Here is a 23,662-nt window from a genome sequence, read left to right on the forward strand (position 1 = left end):
GAAATGCGATTTTTGGAAAGTGGAAGTCAAGTTCCTAGGACATGTGGTGTCCAAGGAAGGGATAGTTGTTGATCTTGCTAAGGTAGCTGCAGTGCAGGACTGGAAGCAGCCTGGTTCAGTTACTGAGGTGAGGAGCTTTCTAGGTCTAGCAGGCTATTATCGGCGCTTCATATGAGACTTCTTGAAGATAGCCAGACCATTGTCTCAGTTGACACGGAAAGATTTGAAGTTCACTTGGAATGAGAGGGCAGAGATAGCTTTTCAAGAGCTAAAGGACAAGTTGACGTCCGCCCCTGTGCTAGTATTGCCAGAGCAATGGGTTAAGTATACAATATATACTGACACCTCTCGCATTGGTCTGGGTTGTGTCCTTATGCAGAAGGACAAGGTGATTGCATATGCTTCGAAACAGTTGAGGAAATACGAAGAAAATTACCCTACACACGACATGGAGTTGGCAGCTGTCATTTTTGCATTAAAGCTCTAGAGACATTACCTCTACAGAGAGGAGTTCGAGTTCTTTTGCGACCATAAGAGCCTTAAGTGTATTTTCACGCAGCGTGATTTGAATATGAGGCAATGCCGATGGATGGAAACATTAAAAGACTTTAAGTTCGATGTTTCTTACCATCCGGGAAAGGCGAACCTTGTGGCAGATGCGTTGAGTCGCAAGAAGACTATAGAGTTTGCGGCTCCGCTAATGATAGTAGAGTGGGACATGTTGGAGTTTGTGCGAGACTTTGAGCAGAAACTTACGGTGGAAGAGACGTATGAGGTTATCGCACACTTTCATGTACAACCCCTCATTGACGAGAGGATCGTTGCAGCTCAGGCATATGATGAGCTTTTGGCGAAGATGAGAAAGCGGGTTGGTACAGATGAGAACTCCGAGTGGAGTGTTGGTTCAGATGGGGGCCTACGATTTCGTGGCTGGTTATGTATCCCAGACATTCCTGACTTGAGACGGGAGGTTCTTGAGTCAGCCCATAATTCTAAGCTTGTGATGCATCCAGGTAGCACGAAGATGTATCAAGATATGAGAAGATCTTATTGGTGGGACAACATGAAGGTTCACATTGCTGAGTTTGTATCTCATTGTCTCACGTGCTAACAGGTCAAGGCAGAGCATTGTCGACCTCCTGGGCTGCTTCAGCCCATGCCCATAGCAGAATGGAAGTGGGACTTCATCTCTATGGACTTTATTTCAGGGTTGTCGAGAACGAGGAAGGGACATAACTCTATTTGGGTGATCGTCGACCGATTGACGAAGTCAACTCACTGCTTACCAATTAGAGTCATAAACTCTGAAGACGAGTTGGCTAGATTGTACATCAAAGAGCTTGTACGTCTGCATGGAGTTCCCTTGGAGATTGTGTCTGACAGAGACACGTATTTCACATCTATCTTTTGTACTCGTATTCGGGAAGCAATGGGCGTGAAATTGAAGTTTAGCACCGCGTTTCATCCGCAGACAGATGGGCAGACAGAACGTGTGAATTAGATTCTGGAAGACATGTTGTGAGCTTGTGTTTTGGATTTCAAGGACAGTTGAGATGATTGTCTCTCTTATGCAGAGTTCGCGTATAATAACAGTTTTCAAGTGAGTATCGGCATGGCTCCCTACGAGGCATTGTATGGTCGCCCGTGCAGAGCACCGCATTGCTGGGCAGAAGTTGGAGAGCGTAGTTTGATTGGCCCGGAGTTGGTGCAGGCGACTTTAGAGAAAGTTGACATTATTCGACGTCGACTTCTGACAGCCTAGAGCAGGCTGAAGAGTTACGCTGATACGAGGCGACGACTGCTTGAGTTTGAGGTTGGAGACCATGTATTTCTTAGGTTTTCCCTATGAAGGGAGTTCTGCGGTTCGGTAAGAAGGGAAAGCTCACACCAAGATTTATTGGTCCATTTTAAATTCTGGATCGAGTGGGAGCGGTAGCATACCGCCTTGCTTTGTCCACACCACTTGCGGGCGTGCATAACGTATTTCATGTTTCTATGTTGAAGAAGTACGTTCTTGATCCTTTGCATATTATTAGTTGGGAGCAGGTGCAGTTGAGCGAGGATGCCACATATGTACTGCGATCGAAGCGTATCCTAGACAGGAAGGAGCAGGTATTGCGTAGCAAGGTCATCCCTCTTGTGAAAGTACTATGGACGCATCATAGTGAGGAAGAGGCTACTTGAGAGACTGAAGCTGAGGTCAGAAAGAGCTACCCTCAGATCCTTGAGGAATATGAGAAGGTACAAATTTCGAGGATGAAATTTTTCTTTAAGGGGGGTAGATTGTAATGACTCAGAAAATTTCGTGGCAAGACCCGAGTAATACCTCTATTTTCCTTAGAAGTTATTAGTGGGTTAATTAGCGTTAAACTTGATTGCTTGTGAAATTAGCATCAATCACTTTAAATTTGATCTGCAAGACTCAAAACCTGTAGAATCGTTAGCGCTATGCTACTCTGAAATCTGGGATTCAACGCTAAATCCAGTTGCTCTTGGGAATTTTTAGAAGCTTTAGATCGAACCTGGACCGCGCGTCGAAAGTCCGATAGTAATGATCTTAGACAGTTATGGTCACCATGTTGGACTTGGCCATCACCTCAAAAATCAAGTCCAGATGATGTCCTAGGTTGATTTGATTGAGTCCGGAGTGAAGAGTGTGAGAACGGTGAGAAATTAAATATGACTTTATGAAACTTGAGTCATGTCGCTTGCGCAACGATTTTAAGCAATCTGGCAGTTGGATTCTGACCTAATTTCACCCTCGGATCAAGGAAGGTGGCCCAGGCATGTCATAATGCTTGTGGACCTGATCAAGTTTCGGTAACCGTTGAATTGAGTGTGGTCCGCCACAGCTGATCTGTGAATCCGATCGGTATGAAAATTCAGCCTGACCTAGATCCAGGGTCATGAGCTTAAGTCTGACCGCACATTGAAAAAGGACCACCAGAAGTGCTCCATTGGGTCGAGAGAAGCCTGATTTGGTTATAACCTAAGTATACCTTGGCCCTGGGGCTATTTTCATCAATGTTAGGCCTATATAAAGACCTTAAAACCCTCACTCTCTTTTCCATACGAATTTCCTAACCCTAGCTAAGAAAGAGAGGAAAAGAGAGAGCAAGTGAGAGAGAAGTTGGTGAATCATCTTAAGATTCTTTCCTGTTACTCTACATCCTTAAACCATCACTTTTGAATCGTTATTCTGGCGATTCTAAGTTCCTTATTGGGTAAGCTCATCTAACCTTAATCTATTTAGAGCTTGGAATAGTATATGTGTTGATGTAGCTCATTTCTATTCTTGCCTTAGGTTGTCTAGTCGCCGTTGACGAAGACATATCATCTGAATCAGTTCGGTGCACTTTTTCTGGTTTAAGGTGCGGACTATATTCAAATAGGTTATGGTTTTCAAGGCTTTCAATGTCAGTTAATGGTTTATTCTTGTTGTGGGTGCAATTTCACATGCCAAATGCTATGACTATTTTGCGTTCCTGATATGTATGTGTTATATTGAGATTTGTGTATTCTATGTATATGTAGGAAGTACTGTATACGTATAAAATATGAACGTGTACTTACCATGATTATTTGTCGTATACTTGTGCTAAATGTATGTGTGTCAACTCCTTGGCAAAAGGAATTGTCCAAATGCGTGTATTTCAACATGCATCATGTATGTTGAATTACATATTCTAAGTGTTTGTAGAAATGTCTGAATGGCTTAAAGTGCAATATATTATCCTATTTGCGGGCGTTGAGAAGCGATTCTCAACTCTCCTATTGGTGTGTATGATTTCCTACATGCAAGTCACATTCTTGTTGTTTAACTTCAAGTATTACTTATGTGTAAATCCATGTCAAGTGATATTCTTCAAATGCTCACATACTGTATGATTTGAATTGTGGTTCTATTACTATTCTAAATTGTTGATATGAATATCTATTGTAGTGGAATATGTTTGGGATTATGAAATAGTCTAGGAAATCGGTAATCGGCCTTGAGTTCGTAGCTGAGGTTGCTTTCGCCACGAGGGACGTGATTTGACGAACCCGAGTCGTATTAGAGTTATTGTTTGAATCTAGGGTACCAAACTTACCAAGGAAATTTCGTTAACCGTTGTACCTTATGATCCACTAAGACTCATGAGCCGGACATGGAGGTATGGGACACCGTGGTCGAGCTGTCGGCATACGCTGGGGTGACGAGCCTCCCCGTAGTGACCAGTGAGCAACCAAACTCGTGAGCCGATTATGGTGGTATGGGACACTATATTCGTGCTGTCGGCCTATATTGATTGGTGACGAGCCCTTTGTAGTGACCTCGAGCATACCTGGATACTGCATTAAGGCGACGAGCCTTAGAGTAGTAATGAAGGTATGATGGGCGTGCATTGATTGGTGATGAGCCCTTTGCAGTGACCTAAAATCATATGATCGTATGAGATTACTTAGGACTGATGACCCTAGAATGGATCACTGTGTGAAAATTGATATGAGGAAGGTACCTTAGCTTCCCAATCCTGTTGTATGAAAAGGACTAATAACAACTTGTAATCATGTTCATGCACCGCATTTGCATGTGCGTGGTAGTCTTTGGCACTGCGGGAGGATGTCATGCGTAACGTGAGATGAAGACGCTGAGGGAGTAAGGCGAGGGCATGCATCATTCTACATACATCCTTGCACTAACAAGAGTAATTAGGACATGTTTGATTGTTCTGCTTTATCATTACTACTTGATTGAATTGATAACACGTTAACCATTGCTTTATTGTTCCACTAAGTTGATCACTCACTCCCACGTTCTGGGACGGTGTTTAAACACCAACCAGACTCTGTCTTAGATGCAGATGTTGATGCGACCCCTGAGGCAGAGCAGGAGTTCGAGGATGGTGGGGCTGCATTTTCTTTTATGCAGTTCTCAGGCGGGTTCTTGTGAGCCATGTCCTGATGCGCGAGAATTCTATGTTTTCTTTGGGAATAGATGATTTCATTTTAATACTTGTATTTTGTTAGCAACACTTGTAAGTATGACCTGGCATGTATACGTATTTCAGGGACTTACACATGTACACATATGCTTCTTTAAGTCTTCCGCTTGCGTCTATCACTTATCCGTGAATTATGTTTGCAGTTTAGCTTAATCTAGTCCATGTTTTATGTACTCCTACAGACTACATACATCCATCATTAAATATGTTGCATAAGTGATGTTTTGAAACTCGGGAGCTGAGTTATGCTCGACCCCCGAATTTCGGGGCGTTACATTAAAGCTTACAGGTTTAGGTTTAGGTTTAGGTTATAGGTTTAGGGATTTGAGAATAGCTTTAGGTTATAAGTTTAGGTTTGGGTTTAGGTTATAGGTTAAAGGTTATAGGTTTAGGTTTAGGTTAAGGTTAGGTTTAGGTTTAGGTTTTAGGTTTAGGTTAAGGTTATAGGTTTAGGTTTGGGTTTAGGTAATAGGTTATAGGTTATAGGTTTAGGTTAAGGTTTAGGTTATAGGTTATGGTTAAGCTCATTTCAAATTATAGAAAATTAACTCAAGCATAAATGAAGATTTTCATAAACCCAGGTCTGCTCCTATAAATTCTAGCTAATACATAAACACGACCTATCCAAATGGTCATGCCACTCCAATGCTGTCCATAGGAAATGGACAACTTCATCATGGTCATAACAGTGGTTCCCACCTTCTAGGGACCCCCACTCAACAACCGGATAGCTCCGACGCACATCTGGGTCTGCTTCAACAAATTCGAACTAATACATAAACACAACATGTCCTAATGGTTAGGTTACTCCAATGTTGTCTATAGGAAATAGACAGCTTCATCATGGTCATAATAGCGGTTCCCACCTTCCAGGGACCCCCGCTCAACATCCGGATAGCTTTGACTAACAAGTCACAATAATAAACTAAGTCACAACTATAAACTAAAAAATCACAATAATAAAAGGTATTATAAGGACATTTAATGCAGCAATCATCTCACCAATATTCATAATACCTCCACAACTAATTTCTTCGTTCAATCCCATAAATAGAATACAATGAAAATAACCAAATATACTTACCAGTATTCATACTACCTCCACAACATAAACATGTGTTATACAACAATCATCATATAATAAAGAATTCGACAAAAGTGGAACAAGGTATTATTATCTCTAACCGATTAAAAACAACATAAAAGGTAAGTAAAGTAAGAAACATCCATAGGAAGATTTTGAGGGGAATGACATGAATGGTGATAGCTTGATCTACATGTATCTGTGTTTGGTTTGATGATACCACCTGTGTTACATTATTTTCATGGCCTAAAAAACATCCATAGGAGTATCAGAGTTCTTCTCATTTTATTCAGGATTGAAGCTGGAAAGGGTAATTTGACCATGTACAAGGTTTAAAGTGGAATTTTCAATTTTTGAGGATGTGGGAGAGAGTGCCTTACATCCTCATGGTCCATCAGTTTTGACAGCTCATTTTAGAGCATGATCGCATCCAAACACCATTAAAAACTCCATGTGGGCCACAAAATTATTGGATCAAGCTAATATTTGCATTAAAGTCCTTGTGACTTTATAAACAGGTCGCATGGCAAATAAACGTTCTGGTGGCCCTAAGAAGTTTTTAATGGTACATATTCAAAGGATCCAAGAGACTGGATTGCCTTGTGATAGGTCCCTAGTGATTCGATTGGGCCATATGCCTCTGCAACGAGTGGACCTGATTGAATATGTACTTGACCAACAAACTTTCAAATTAAACTGTTTAAATTACTAAGAGCTTAGAATATTAAGAACAAGTCAAGCGACCATACACATTCAGGTGATGTCAATGATAATGACAGCAATGATGTTAGCATTTGTATGTATGCATGAACAAGTATGTACCTCAAGAAGTCCATGATGATTTGGAATTTGTCTTGAATCCGCTGCATGTAAACAACTTGATATCGGTCCCAAAGAGATAGCGGCCGACCATTTTCTGTGCTCATGTTCATACTGAAACAACCATTTTAGCAGAAACTTTGATGCAGTAGATGTTACTGCATGGGCTGATGGAGGTAAATCTGATGATACCAAGAGATTCTAAATGAAATGAGTACGAAGAACTCATTAGTTTTAAAACTAGGCATAGAAATAAATTCAAAGCTAATACATTACAATAATCTCTTACCAACAGAGAGAAACATCATCCATTTAAATGAAGGAAAGGGCAGCAAACGAGACATTTAACTCAACAGATAGTGGCTGAGGACAATTGACTAAAGTGCGGTTTTTTCGTTTCTTTCCAAATGGCCCAGAAGATAGCCACAAAACAGAGATTCCAAATGATCTCATGCTTCCGGCCACAACTATCTGATTAATCAATGCAGCATTGACGAAGCCACCTTCAACTATTGAAGCACCATCCCCATCTTGCTGCCTCAAATAGACAGTGGGTTAATATGTGGCTAGTATCTTCAGCATCCCTTGGACACAAACAACACCCATTAACCAAGATCACAATCTATCATCAAAATATAGTCTAGGCCCACTAACCATGCAAAAATGATGGATCTAGGTGGAGCTTTCGATTTCCAAATACAACTAGCTAGGGCTTCAGGAGCTCAAACATTCCAAAATTCATGATATTTGTTGCAAGCACAACCACCCTTAACTACTCCAATGCAATAAGAAGCAGAAGATATTAACCCCAACCAAAAATAAAAATAAAAATCAATCTATGAATCCCAAAAACACATGCACATTAATCAAATGGCAACATTTGGATGCACAAGTGAATTGAATTGCAAACATGATTAAGCTAATCCATGCATTTAGAGCAGAACAAATTAATATAAAATTAAAAAATCTTAATGAAGAAAATGAGAAAAATAAATTGCATTTAATCAATATATGTAACGAGAATCATCAAAAGAGAAAAATAAATTGCATTTAATCAATATATACAATGAGAATCATCAAACATTGCCAAAATCGCCACAAACACGATGCAATTTCAATTGAAGGTGACCCGTGATGACACTAATCCATGTGTTATAAGGCGCGATCACCACATTCTTTTACACAACAGTGCCATGTCGATCTAGACCGTTCAAATAATGGGCCAACCATTTTGTTGCTCGGTGCCTGTTTAAAGCTTGGCCAATACCATGATCTGACTGCCTATCAATTACATCACTTCGAATGAGATATGGTCCTATGGATCTGACAAATCCAAACATGCATTCATTGCTTGTACAGAGCTTTTACATAATAATTAAAAAAACATTTAATCTCATATTCAAGTCACAGTAACAAGGAATTCAACAAAACCTAGAAATGTAAAAGAGAGGGAACCTTTGAAGAGGAAGAAGCCTCAATGTTAGGGGGAGTGAGGGCGAGGGAGAACCGGTGGAGGCAGCGCTGTTGAAGATCCGGTGCTATTGAAGGAGGTGTGAGGGCGCGGGATCTCGAAAGAGGGAGAGGGAGACGGTGAGGGCGCTGATGGTGGGAACAGAGAGAGAGAGAGGGAGGAAGATGAGAAAATGAAATAAGGAATGAAGTGAGAGAGAGAGAGAGAAATGGGGGGAAGATTTAGGCACGGCTCTGTTTTGAGCACGCGCCCAATTCGGGTGGAGGGCCATGAACGGTCCTCTCAGGGGCTCTGTGGGGCCCACCATGATGTATTTGCTTAATCCATTGTCCATTAATTTTACTAAAATATTTTAGTTCATAATCCTAAAAATAAAGTATATTAAATTCCCAAGTGGACCACACCATAGGAAGCACATGTGATTTAATCTCCATGTTTCCTACCGTGTGGTCCACTTTAGCCTTCTATCTAGCTGATTTTTAGTTCCATGCCCTATAATAATATTTCAAAATAGATGGACGGCTTAGATAGAACACACATATTTTTTAAGGCCATGTTTTAAAATAGTTTCATGCTCACCATTTTTTATGTGGGGCCACTCAAATTTTTTTTATCAAACTGATCTTATTATTCTCCCCATGTGACCAAATCAATGGCTTGGATGGCAAATAAACTCTATTGTGGGCCAATGTCACGTGGGATAGTGGGCCTCACAACATATACAGGTATTGGCCCTACCTTTGGCCATTCCATTGATAGTCGTGGGGTCCATGGACACCATTAAAAACTTCCTAGGGTCCAATCACACGGATTAGATACTGAAAGGTTAAGTAGCGAGTCGGCTATTGGAGTGACGTCACCAAGTTCTGTGGGCCCACTATGATGTATGTGTTGTATCCAAACCGTCTATACATTTTAAGATATCATTTTAGGCATGAAGAAAAAAAGCTGTAGTGGACCCCACCACGGAAAACAGTGGGAGAGTGATTCCCACCGTTGAAACTATCTTAAGGCCCACCATAATGTTTATTTGAAATCCAACCTATTCAAAAGTTAAAAAATACATTAAATAAGGGAAAACACAAATATCATCTTGATAGAAAACTTTTGTTGCCTTTAAAAGTTTTTAATGGTGGGCATCACTGTCCCATTGTTTTTTGTGTTGGGGTCCACTGGAGCTTTGGATTTAACTCGTTCTTTGGATATTGTCCTAAAATGATCTCTCATAATGGATGGAAGGTGTGGATATAAAACACACATCATGGTTAGGCCCAAAAATGAGAGTATATAAATATCAGGTGGACCACACTACATGAAAACAATAGTGATTGGATATCCACATTAAAATCCTCTTAAGGCCCACTTTGCTGTTTATTTGACATCCAATCTGTTTATTAGGTCATATAGGCCAAGATGAAGGGGAAAAAAAATCATCTTGATCCAAAACTTTTATGGCCCCCAAAATGTTTTTAATGGTTGATGCTCATTCAACACTATTTCCTATAATGTGTTCCATTCAATTTTTTTTTATTTTTATCAAAAAAATTCAAAAACGTCGATTTTTTCCGATGATTTTTGTATTTCGTCGATAAAAGACACTTTACCGATGATTATTTTCTAATGATGAGCATGACTCGAGCTAAGTCACACTGCAGGTGACTTCTATTTAAGCTGTCCAATATTTATCTCATACTAATCTAAATATCTATTATCAATTCAAATATCATACTTAGATCCAATTTTCATGCCACCTAAACATGAATTCATATTGGCAAAAATTTCATCGGTAAAAGCGCTATTTCTTGTAGTGCATTAATAATTTAAATAAGTTATGATCTAAATACTTCATTTAAAAAAAAAGAAATTTTATTTATTTTTTGTATAATAAATTAATTTAAATTTATAACTAATTAAGAATTATTATTCTAAGAATTTTGGAAACCTGAAGTTAGCATGGCCACCAAACGTTTTAAACAGCATACTACGTGACTTATTGCCAATCTGGATGAAAATTGCTCGTTCAGTTATACAACTAGGAGCAAGCCATGGTATAAGAATTATACCAATCAATTAATCCTGACTCTTTAAATGCGCGTTAAATTGTTTTAACCACATGTCATTTAAGAGTTGTAAATCACAGGGTTAAAATCATCAAATCAAAGTGTTACTTTAGATTCTTGAGAAGTAGAAAGTGTGTCAACTAGATATTTCAATATGATGATTGGACTTATTTTATTTCATCAGCCAATCTTAATTGTCCATTTTATGTTATTGATCAGGTGCTTAGAATCACTTGATTGGCATGATTTTGCATTTTGGCTTGCTTCTAGCCATGTAAATAAATGAATGGTTTGGATAACAATAGGTCACTTGTATATCAAATTGAGGGTAATGATCAGTAAAATAGAGTGAATGGACTAGACATGTAAAATGGGTCAAATATTCGGGTCAAAATTGTGACCCAACTTATTGACACCCTGAGAACCTAAGAATTAATGTTAGTAAGTTTTGTGGGGCCCATGATGATGTGTGTCAAACATCAACACTGTGCATTTGATGTGTCCCCTTTAGCTTATGAGATATCTCAAAAATCATCCGTATACGAAACTCAGGTGGGCCATACCATCTAAAACTATGTGAAGACATCTAAAAAATATAAAAGTACTTGGTGGGGCCCACATGAGTTTTGAATGCGGCTGAAACTAGGTCTGACCCCTCATCCAAGTGGGACACACATAATGAGTGAGTTAGATATGTGAATAACATTTAGGCAGGCCCAATATATGATTATGAAAGTTTTATGGAAACCCCTCTCTACTATATAATGTGGTGTGGCCCACCTAAGTCATGGATTGACTTTATTTTTAAGCTCTTGGACCACATAAGCCATGGATTGACTTTCTCCATACCATTCAACACTTTTCCCGGATCATTTTAAGATGTTAACCAAAAAATGGGGCGGGTCCAAAGTTTAAGTCGACTACAAAGTAGGGAATGAACATCCACCATTAAAAATAACATTCATAAAAGTTTTGGATCAAGCTGATGTTTGTGTTTTCTCTTCATTTATATCTTTTCGATATTATGAACATGTTGGATGTCAAATAAACATCATTGTGGGCCTAAGGAAGGTATCAACGGTGGAAATCATTATTCCACACTTTTCGCGAGGCATGGTACACTTGAGTTTTGGATTTACCGAAAATTAGGGATCAACCCACACCGTTCATCCATTTTTCAGATAATTTTAGAGAATTATTTGAAAAAATGAATCATATTTAAAGATTAAATGGACCACACCACAAATAAGGGGAATGGATTGGCTACTCCCCCTAACATCATCTAATGGTTGGTGGTTGGTGCTCTGTGAGCCCTACCATGATGTATGTTTTTAATCCATGTCATTTATCTATTTTTAAAGATTATCTTACGGTATGAGACCAAAAATGAGATATATCCAAATCTTAAGTAGACCACATTCCAGGAAATAGTACTGAATGAGCGTCAACCATTAAAAAACATTCTGGGCGTGGGGCTTAAAAATTAAGTCAATCCGTGACTTTTTTAGGCCACACCACATACAAAAGTCGAGAGGGGTTACCCTCCATTAAAATATTCATAATCATTTGTTGGGCCCACCGAGATGTGGTTCACAAATCCAGACCATCCATTATGTGTCCCACTTGGATGAGGAGTCAACCAAGTTTCATATGCATCAAAATTTCAGGCGGGCCCCACCAAGTGCTTTTATATGTTTTAGGCATTTCTTCACATGATTTTAGATGGTATGGCCCACCTAAGTTCCGTATATGGCTGATTTTTGGCATATTCCATAATTTAAAGGGGGCCCATCAAATGCACGGTGTTGATGGTTGACACGCATCATAGTGGGGCCCATTTAACTTTGATATCCTTTAAACCGTTCATACAACTCGGAGCTTGAGGAGCATTAGCGCTCTCTCGACCCTCTCTCTCTAATCCTCTCCATCACCTCTCTCTCTCTCTCACTGTTTAATATAAAAAAGGGAGGGAGCTGAAATGATGCCCTCCCTGCCCACACTCGCCCTTCTCTCTCTCTCTCTCTGAGCTCGGTTGAAGACTCAATCATGAACGTGAGGTATCTCTCTCTTTCAATCTCTCTCAATCTTAATGTTGATTTAGGAATTTGGGGATTTAGTAATTTGTGGATTCCTAATTTGATGTGGACCCCCATTTAGGGATTTGGGGATTTTATGGCTTCAGATTTGAATGTGGACCCCGAATTGGGAATTTTTGGCAAACCCCTAACCTAGGGTTTTCTTTGTTCTAACTCATGGATTGCAGGGGAGTCTCCATAAGAACTCAATTTGATTAAAGTAAGTCCTTCCCCTCAGAACCCTAAACATGATCTCGATTGATTTTGTTCTTGCTTTCATTTGAAAACACATAGATCTTGTGCTTTCAATAGCTTTTAGCTACAAGTGTTACTTGAATATCATTTGGTTTTGAGGTGGGGAGATGATTTTTTTTTTTCTTTTTGATTCTTTTTTATGTTGTTAGTCGGAATCCCTTTTGGAAATAATTTTTCCCTGTGTTTTATGTTGGAAGATGTTGTTGATGCATGTAAAATGTGGGATAATGATTGATGCCCGCCAGTTATTCGATGAAATGCATGAAAGGAACTTAGTTTCTTGGAACACCATTATAAGAGGGATGGTTTGAGTTATTTCATCTGATTTATGTCATTTTCTTTGGTTCTGATTAGTTGTAATTATCCATATCTAATTAACATGTTGGCTGAGTTTCTAAGCCTAGTTTATCCAGTGCAAACCGAATCAACCTTCACGGCAAGTTTCAAATAGACTTGGTAATTTCGTCAACCACAAATCTTAAGTAAGTATTTTTTAGATATTTTGTGCATGATCATGTTGCCATGCGCACATATGCAATGTGAATCTATCTGTGTGTGGCTTGCACATATGTGCAAGTGTTTTAAAGATATTTGGTGCATGATCATGTTGTTAGGCCATCAACTTGTTCTTGACATTTTGTTTGCTTGAAGAATAAAAAAACCTAATTTTTGGGACAGATCATCTACATGGTTAGATCCATTTGATGTATTTCTTGGATATTTCTCTAGATCCATTTGATGGATGTCTTGGATATTTCTCTAGCTCTGATAAAATGGCAAGGAATTAATGATTATCGATCCAAAGTGGTAATATAGATGAACAATGTGAAGGCAAACCCTAGGACTGTGTGAGCTTATGAACAAGTTAGATAAGAGATGACATATGCACACAAAAATATTAAAACAAGTTCCAGCCATATGGAACCATTAATCATGCATTATGATACATTTCAAATGATTTCTTCTTCTTCTTTGAATTTTGTATTCTATGTTGTAAGTTTTTATTTTATAGATTTTGAATTCCTGTAGAATGGGGATTGTTTCTTGTGTGGATGGCCTGATGAATAGTCTGGAGGATTGGATCTCATTTGTTGGTCAATAGATGTTTAGATGGAATATTCCATTATAGGGACTGCCTGATGAATAGTCTGGAAGATTAGTTCTCATCCACAAAAAAAAAATAAAAATATGCCTAGCTTATTTTTAAACGTATTAGCTTGAAATTGATGAAGCAGACCCGGATGTGCGTCGGAGCTATCCGGATGTTGAGCGGGTATCCCTGAAAGGTGAGAACCGCTGTTATGACCATGATGAAGCTGTCCATTTCCTATGGGCAGCGTTGGAGTGGCTTGGCCATTTGGACAGGCAGTGTTTATGTATTTGCTTGAAATTGATGAAGTAAACCAGGATGTGCGTCGGAGCTATCCGGATGTTGAGCAGGGGTCCTTGGAAGGTGGGAACTTCTATTATGACCATGATGAAGCTATCCATTTCCTATGAAAATCATTGGAGTGGCCTAGCCATTTGGACAGGCCGTGTTTATGTATTAGCTCAAAATTGTTGGAGCAGACCCTAGTATAACCCTAAACCTAAACCTACACCTAAAACTAAACATCATGGTGGTTATTTGAGATCCAACTGTTGGTAAGTTCACACTGACTTAGCCTAAACTTAAACCTATAACATAAACCTAAACCTAAACCTAAACATATAACTTATACTTATAACCTAAACCTAAAATGTAAATGTATTCTCAAATCCTAAACCTAAACATAAACCTAAACCTATAACCTACAACATTAACATAAACTTATAACCTACAACATTAACCTAAACCTATACTTATAACCTAAACATATTCTCAAATCCCAAAGCCTATATAACCTAAACCTTAGCTTAAACCTAAACCTAAACCTTAACCTATAACCTAAACCTTAACCTATAACATATAACCTATAACCTAAACCTATAACCTATAACCTAAACTCAATTCCCTAAACCTTAACCTATAAACTAACCTAAACCTAAATGTATAACCTACACCTATAACCTAAACCTAAACCTAAAACTTAAACCTATAACCTAAACCTAAACCTATAACTTAAATGTATTCTTAAATCCCTAAACCTAAACCTACACCTAATCCTAATCTCAACTCCTGAACCTAAACCTAAACTTAAACCTGAAAACCCAAACATAAACCCGATCCCGAAATTGAACCCGATTTCCTAAACCTAAACCTTAAACTATTCTCAATTCCCTAAAGCTATAACCTATAACCTAAACCTATAACCTTAACCTAAACCTTAACCTAAACCTAAACTTATAACCTTAACCTGAACCAAAACCTATAACCTAAACCTTAACCTCTAACATAAAACCTATAATCTATAACCTAAACTTATAATCTATAACCTAAACCTAAACCTAAAACCTAAATGTATTCACAAATCCTTAAAACTAAACCTACACCTAATCCTAATCTCAACTCCTTAACCTAAACCTAAACTTGAAAACCCAAACCTAAACTCGATCCCGAACCCGAACCCGATTTCCTAAACCTAAACCTTGACCTATTCTCAATTCCCTAAAGCTATAAGTTATAACCTAAACCTATAACCTTAACCTAAACCTAAAACCTGAAACTAAACTTAAAACGTAAATGTATTCTCAAATTCCTAAACCTAAACCTACACTTAATCCTAATCTTAACTCCCTAACCTAAACCTAAACCTAAACCTAAACTTGAAAACCCAAACCTAAACCCGATCCCGAACCCAAATCTGAATCCCTAAACCCTTAGCCTAAACTTAAACCTATAACATCAACCTAAACCTAAACTTATAACCTAAACTTAATTCACTTAACTTAAACCTATACATTAACCCAAACATATAACCTAAACCTGAACCCGAATTCCTAAACCTAAACCTATTCTCAAATCCCTAAACATATAAACTAAACCTAAACCTAAACCTATAACCTAAACCAATAACCTATAATCTAAACATATAACCTATAACCTAAACCCAAATCTAAACCTATAACCTTAACCTAAACCTATAACCTAAACCCAAACCTAAACCTTAACCTATAACCTATAACCTAAAACCTAAACCCAAATCTAAACCTATAACCTTAACCTAAACCTATAACCTAAACCCAAACCTAAACCTTAACCTATAACCCATAACCTAAAACCTAAACCCAAACCTAAACCGGATCCCGAGCCCGAACCCGAACCCAATTTCCTAAACCTAAACCTTCACCTATTCTCAATTCCCTAAAGCTATAACCTATAATATAAACCTAAACCTAAACCTAAACCTACAACCTAAATGTATTCTCAAATCCCTAAACCTAAACCAACACCTAATTCTAATCTCAACTCCTTAACCTAAACCTAAACTTAAAAACCCGAACCCGATTTCCTAAACCTAAACCTTAACCTATTCTCAATTCCCAATAGCTATAACCTATAACCTAAACCTAAACCTAAACCTAAACATATAACCTTAACCTAAACCTAAACCTAAAACCTAAATGTATTCTTAAATCCCTAAACCTAAACCTACACCTAATCCTAATCCCAACTCCTTAACTTAAACTTAAACTTGAAAATCCAAACCTAAACTCGAACCCGAACCCGATTTCCTAAACCTATAACCTACACTTATAACCTAAACCTAAACCTATAACCTAAACCTGTAACCTTAACCTAAACATAAAACCTAAACCTAACCCTAAAACCTAAATGGATTCTCAAATCCCTAAACCTAAACCTAAACCTAAACCTATAACCTACAACATTAACATAAACTTATAACCTAAACCTATAACCTACAACATTAACCTAAACCTATACTTATAACCTAAACCTATTCTCAAATCCCAAAACCAATAACCTAAACCTAAACCTAAAACCTAAATGTATTCTCAAATCCCTAAACCTAAACCTACACCTAATCCTAATCTCAACTCCCTAACTTGAAAACCCAAACCTAAACTTGAAAACCAAAACCTAAACCCGATCCCGAAGCCGAACCCGATTTCCTAAACCTAAACCTTAACCGATTCTCAATTCCCTAAAGCTATAACATATAACCTAAACATAAACCTTAACCTAAACCTATAACCTTAACCTAAACCTTAACCTAAACCTAAAACTACAACCTTTACCTAAACCAAATCCTATGACCTAAACCTTAACCTATAACCTATAACCCATAACCCAAACTTATAACCTATAACCTAACCTTAACCTTAACCTAAACCTAAAGCCTAAACCTTAACCTATAACCTATAACCTATAACCTAAACCTACACCTAATCCGAATCTCAACTCCCTAACCTAAACCTAAACCTAAACCTAAACTTGAAAACCCAAACCTAAACCCGGTCCCGAACCCGAACCCGAATTCCTAAACCTAAACCTTAACCTATTCTCAATTCCCTAAAGCTATAACCTATAACCTATAACCTAAACCTAAACCTATAACCTTAACCTCAACCAAAACATATAACCTAAACCTTAACCTATAACCTATAACCTAAACTTATAACGTATAACCTAACCTTAACCTAAACCTAAAACCTAAACCTATAACCTATAACCTAAACCTAAAACCTAAAACCTAAACCTAAATCTAAAACCTAAATGTATTCTCAAATCCCTAATCCTAAACCTACACATAATCCTAATCTCAACTCCTTAACCTAAACCTAAACCTAGACTTGAAAACCCAAACCTAAACCTGATCCTGAACCCGAACCCGATTGATGTAATAATGTAGCCCAATCACATGGCAACAAATAAGAAAATCTTGCTTTGTTGGCAAGCATACTCGAACTTGAGCATCACAATACATCTAGTTCCATCTCCACTATCTCTTATAGCATAGATTATTTGAGATTTGCATTTATCTCATTTTTAGAGTCATGTCCTAACACAATATGATGATATTAACTGACAAGGTGGATTTGTCACCAACATTATTCTAAGACCCATATAACTTCTCCTTATAGGAAGTTGGGTAGGGCACATGCTGCTTGAATCTATAAAAGGAGATAAGGATTACCTCTCATATGTTCTTTCTCTTTTCATTAGTTTGGGTTTAGATGGATGTGAATGTGAATACGATGAAATATATTATATAACAGGTGTATATCATGATGAAATATATTGTAACAGGTGTATATCAAGAATTTTGTGCTGGAATATTGAAAAAGAAAGACTTCTACCTACGAAATATTTCTTAGGTAAAAGTCTCATCAACGTTTTTTACCTACGAAATATTTCGTAGGTAAAAGTCTCATCCACATTTTTTACCTACGAACATTTTCATAGCTAAAAGTGTAACACCCCGTCCATTCCGTACTATTTTCTATGCTTATATACGTGATGATCGACACTCTTAGCTAGATATGGATTGGCTGTTCATAGTACACACCCAACTGACCAGAACCCCAAGACCTCGTAACCTATCTCATATCGACCGCCCCGTTGCCGTGATTGTGGAGGCACAACCCGTGCATCTGTACGATACTCCATTTGTGAGATACGCCATGAAGAATAATTAGTGTATCATGTGCGCATGGTGCCATGTACTCCCCTCCACACATGTGCACAACACATGTCATACACACATGCACATGCCACACATGGGTGAGAGAATCTCTACCCATGTGTGTGATGTCACACATCCATACCTCCCATCTCTCATGTCTCCCTGAAGTCAACACCTCTCCATTCCATACCTTAAGCATGACATCATCACATCATGCCATTCCATGCTCCTTTAATCCACTATTAATTGCAAATCATGAATTAATTAATATAATCCTAATCTAAGTTAACCAAGATCACATTAATTAAATCGAACCACATTTTTAACAATTTCTCTACATATATCCCTTCAACCCTTAGCATTTTACCATTTTCCTACACATGGAGGGAGAGAGAGAGAGAGGAGTGATCTTGGTGGGTCATCAACTCCATCAATCCCATTCCTTCCATCCATCTCAACCATCAATTCCATCTCTTCTATCCATCTCAAGCATCCATCTAATTCATCAAGGTGAGTACACCCTCTCCACCCTTGGTTTGTTTTCTTTTTGATTATTTGTATAATTGTTAGTGGTAATGATTTGATGATAATGATGTGCTTAATGGTGTGGATTCATGGGAGAATACGTGTAAAAAGAAGATAATAATAATAATAATAATAATAAACAAAATAATTTATAAACTTTATGTAGGACCTATTGATTGTGGACCCCACTAGAATTTTGTAGGCTATACAAATCATCTAAAGTGTGGTCCATTGTGTTGGCCAAACACACACACACTCACACCCATGCACACATGTGCACACAATAAGATATAATATATATATATATGTATGTATATATTATAATATATACAGAGGACACTGCCGCCAACATCGAGAGGACATTATAGCAGCAGTGTCCAGCTGCTTGATTAAGGAGGCAAGGACTGTGGGTCCATAATGGGCTCCACCCATGATGTATGTATTAAATCCACACCGTCCATTCAAATTTTCAGATCATTTTAGGCGTTGAGCCGAAAAATGAAGCCAATCCAGTTCTCTGGTAGGCCACACCATCAAGAATCATGTGGAGACATGCTAAAACATATAAAAGTACTTGCCGAGGGCCACTTGAAATTTTTATGTATCTGAAACTTGGACTGACCCCTCCACCACGTGGGACACACACAACAGATAGACTGGATCGTCCTGTTGTGGGCCTCATGTATGAAAAACAAAAAATAAAAATAAAAATAAAAAATAATACAAAACAGCACTAACGCTGCTGCCAACGTTTGACGCTACAGCAAGCAGCGTCTCTGCTGACGCTGGAAGGAGGTGGGCCCCACCACAGGCCCCACCATGATGTGTGTCAAACATCAGCCCCATGCATTTGATGGGTCCCTTTTAAAAATGGGTCACGTCCAAAATTCAGCCGTACACAGAACTCAGGTGGCCCACACCATTAAAAATAAAAATAAAAATAAAATTTTGAAGCTGAATAAATCAGCAACTTTCATAGGTCTGATCATGAGGTATATGTTATATCTAAACCATCTATCCATTTGGTGAGCTTGTCTTAAGGCTTGAGGAGAAAAATAAGACAGATCTAACTATCTGGTGGTCCACACTACTAAAAAAAAGTAGGGATTGAATGTCTACCATTGGAACCCTTTTTTGGTTAGAAGTTTTAGACCAATATGAAATTTGTTTTTCCCCTTAAATTCAGGTCTTTGTGACCTTATGAACAGATTGGATGGAAAATAAACGTTATGATGGGCCCCGTGAATGGTTCAATGGTGAAATCATTATCCTCACTACTAATTGAGGTGAGGTCCAGATAATCTTTGGTTATGATTCATTTTTTTGGATAATCCTCTATAATGATCTCTAAATATAGATAAATACTATAGATATAGTAAATACATCACTATGGGACCCATGTAATTTTGATATCCTTAAACCATTCATGCAACTCGGAGCTCAAGTATATAAAAGCACTTATGGGGTCCATTTAAAATTTGGATGCATCAGAAACTTGGACTGACCCCTCAATTCAGTGGTACACACATAATGGATGGGTTGGATTTGTGATCCACACCTCAGTGGCCTGACAAGTAATCATGAATGTTTTAATGAAGGGCAATCCTCTCAATTTTTGTGTGTGGTGTGGCCCACATGTGCCATAGATTGATTTAATTTTTATTAGCCCCAGGCCCACCATGGATTGGTAGCCTATTAATTATGCAAATTGGATTGATATGTGAATGGTACCGATCTCTGTTAAAATTTCTCCACCACATAGAACCCATTTGAATTCCATTGATGTGTAGGCCCAAGAATGTTAAGGCCCATTTTAAGTGAATGTCATGTGGGCCCATCAGTAGTAGTCTTGTTTGGGCCAACCATTGGCCCTCTTCGGCAAGAGTTCATGATCCACATGTATTAAATGTATGCTATTGAAACATGTAAAATTGTGTTATGTGTATAGCCCTTCACCACTTGGTATGTGACATACATTATATTATGTTGCTGCCATAGATTACCTAATTGTATAATGAGTGCACAACCTTTGACCACTTGGCATTTTGGTTAGAGTGCGGTCCTAAGTAGTAGAATCACATGACATGTGTTTAAACCCATAAACATGTTCAATTATAACAATTAGGTAGACTCTAGATGTGTGAGGGTGCGATATGTATTTGGCCCCTTAATCATGTGGGAATGTGACGTATGTATGGCCACCTAATCAAATGCAATTGTGGAGTATATGTGGGCAGTTAACCATATGATTTCAAAATTCACACAAGTTCAACCAACTATATGAAGTTAGGTGGCATTATCGACCACCCAATGTTATAACTATGTGCTTATAGGAATAGCCATAGTCACCCAAACTATGAATAATCGAGTTGTATGTGCAGATTTTCTTAGTCATGAGAATTATGATATAGGTTGGATTATACAACTTGATAATGGAGTGGCCCTCAATTCGGTTTCATATGACATAAATGCAACCCTTACATTATGCTTATAAATGATGCAGATTCAGGGACCACTAAACTATATCTGATGTGATGGAAACTAGTTTTTGGCCTCTTGGTTATGCGACATCGAATCTGAGTCATTCTCCATATGAAGTATTGAGTGGTTATAGTTTAAGAGTTAGTGTAACCGAAAATAGTGGGTATGCTTGTGATTGTGGCTTGGATGCTTTGAGATGCGGTCACTAGACTAGGAAATTAAGCGAAATTATGGCATCGGCAACCCGACCATGTGGGAGCTTAATAAATTGGTTGCCCATAAATGTATGAGTTATGATAAGTAACCATGTGACCTTAAATCATTTAATAATGGCAAGTAGAGTGACATTGTGTGACTATTTAACCATATGATTATGTGGTGCTTAGGTGACTGCTAAACTATGTGAAATTGTGGTACTGGTCGCCTGACTATGTGAGAGTTTAGTAAAGCGGTTGGCCCAATAGTGTGTCCCATTGATGTAGCCCACTTGATGAGTATGAGGCCCATTAGTGTGGCCCATTGATGTAGCCCACTTGATGTATATTAGGCCCATGTGCAGGGCCCACCTATTATGTATTTATGGCCCATTAGTGAGGCCCATTGTAATGTAATTCCAGCCCATATGTTGTAGCCGATTGTGATGTATTTGGGGCCCATGGGTCATAGCCCATGGTGATGTATATTAGGCCCGTATGAATGACCCATTGTGAATTTTTGACCCATATGATGGGGCCCATTGTGATGTATGTTAGGCCCTTATGAAAGACTCATCGTGATGTGTATTAAGCTCTTGAGTGAGGCCCCTAGTGTTGTATAATTGGCCTTATGTAAGGCAATGGGTCCATTATATGTTAGGCTCTATATGGGTCATTTCTTGGGAGCAATGTTGGTTAAATTTTCACATTGTCGAGGTTGATTGTCGAAGACGGTTATTGATACCGATTATGAGTATGTGACTACATAACATCATAATATATGCCCATACGCATTATCTGCATGTTTTGAGATGTGGTTGACCATTGCATATGTCATTGGGCAGATTGTTATGAGATTCCCTGATAGGCGGAGGTTATCTCACATGAGCGCACGGTATGCACAGGATTGATATATGACTGGATTATATGACTCGTGCATCTTACATTGTGTGCCCTAATGACATCAGGGCTGTGGCCTTCACAGGCATATCGTGGATGGCCAGACGGGACACTGAAAATTTGTTCTAGCATCGGGCTGCCATAGATGGCCCTGGATGAAAATCCCTAAACCCTCTTGGTACCAGAGGATGCCCCAACGTCGAGACTGAGTGGATACATGAGCGCCCGAGTGCCGAATACTAGGAAGCTGCGTCTCCCACTATGTCGTGGTCGGTTGGGAGTGGTTGTGGCCTTACCAGCCCAAGGGTAGGGGGCATAGCTAGGCTGAGTTTGACCAGCTCATGAATGGGTCTGCTATCGACATGCCAGATAGGTATTGGCAGACCATTGGTCAGGTGAATAGTGAGGTTTCTTATGCTCACTTAAACTATGCTGCTGGGAGAGGGACAGTGCTATTTGGAGTGTACTAAACCCCGGTGATGATCTCAGAGATGAACCATACAGATATGTAGACTTATTGAGCAAGAGTTGCATACTCATTCATTTATTCACTCTCTATCCACTCAGGCTGGTGGTTCATAATTATTTGTTACGTGTACCTTCACAACGGCCAGGATTTCGGTTGGGGTGCGCGACTAACCTGAGATCAAGAGTTTACCACATTGAGTCTGACTATCCAAATTTAAGTATGGGACTGGTTTGATAGAAGTCCCTTGTGATGGACCCCATTACCTGCAATAGTACGTACTATCAACCCAAATTCACTCCAGCATGGTCATTCCATTCACACCGCATATTGCATTACATCCACGGCATATGGCATTTTGGGTTACGGTGTTTCTGTATTTAGATACAGCTGATGGTATTCGTGAACTCATCAGGAATTTTATATTACATTACTTCCTCGATATCTGATATTTGGCTCTTTATGACTCCTCATTTGAATAACTGATATGTATTGCGTACTCTGATATTGTATAACTCATGGACTTATCAGTATTTCCAGTTACTATGATATTGTATGATTCATTATCTTACCAGTATTTTCGATATTGTATGATTATGGCATGACAATATGATGACGATGATGTGATTACGGATGGATGTAATACGGTTATGCTTATGGTTGTGGTATAGGAGAAATGAAAATATGCCTTGGTGATGTTGGTAACATTGACTCGGAGTATTACTATGATGCATACGTATTGCATTGACATTGACATTGACATCATACCTTACATACTAT

This window comes from Magnolia sinica, chromosome 7 (genome assembly GCF_029962835.1).
Source record: "Magnolia sinica isolate HGM2019 chromosome 7, MsV1, whole genome shotgun sequence".
In the NCBI taxonomy this organism is placed as follows: domain Eukaryota; kingdom Viridiplantae; phylum Streptophyta; class Magnoliopsida; order Magnoliales; family Magnoliaceae; genus Magnolia; species Magnolia sinica.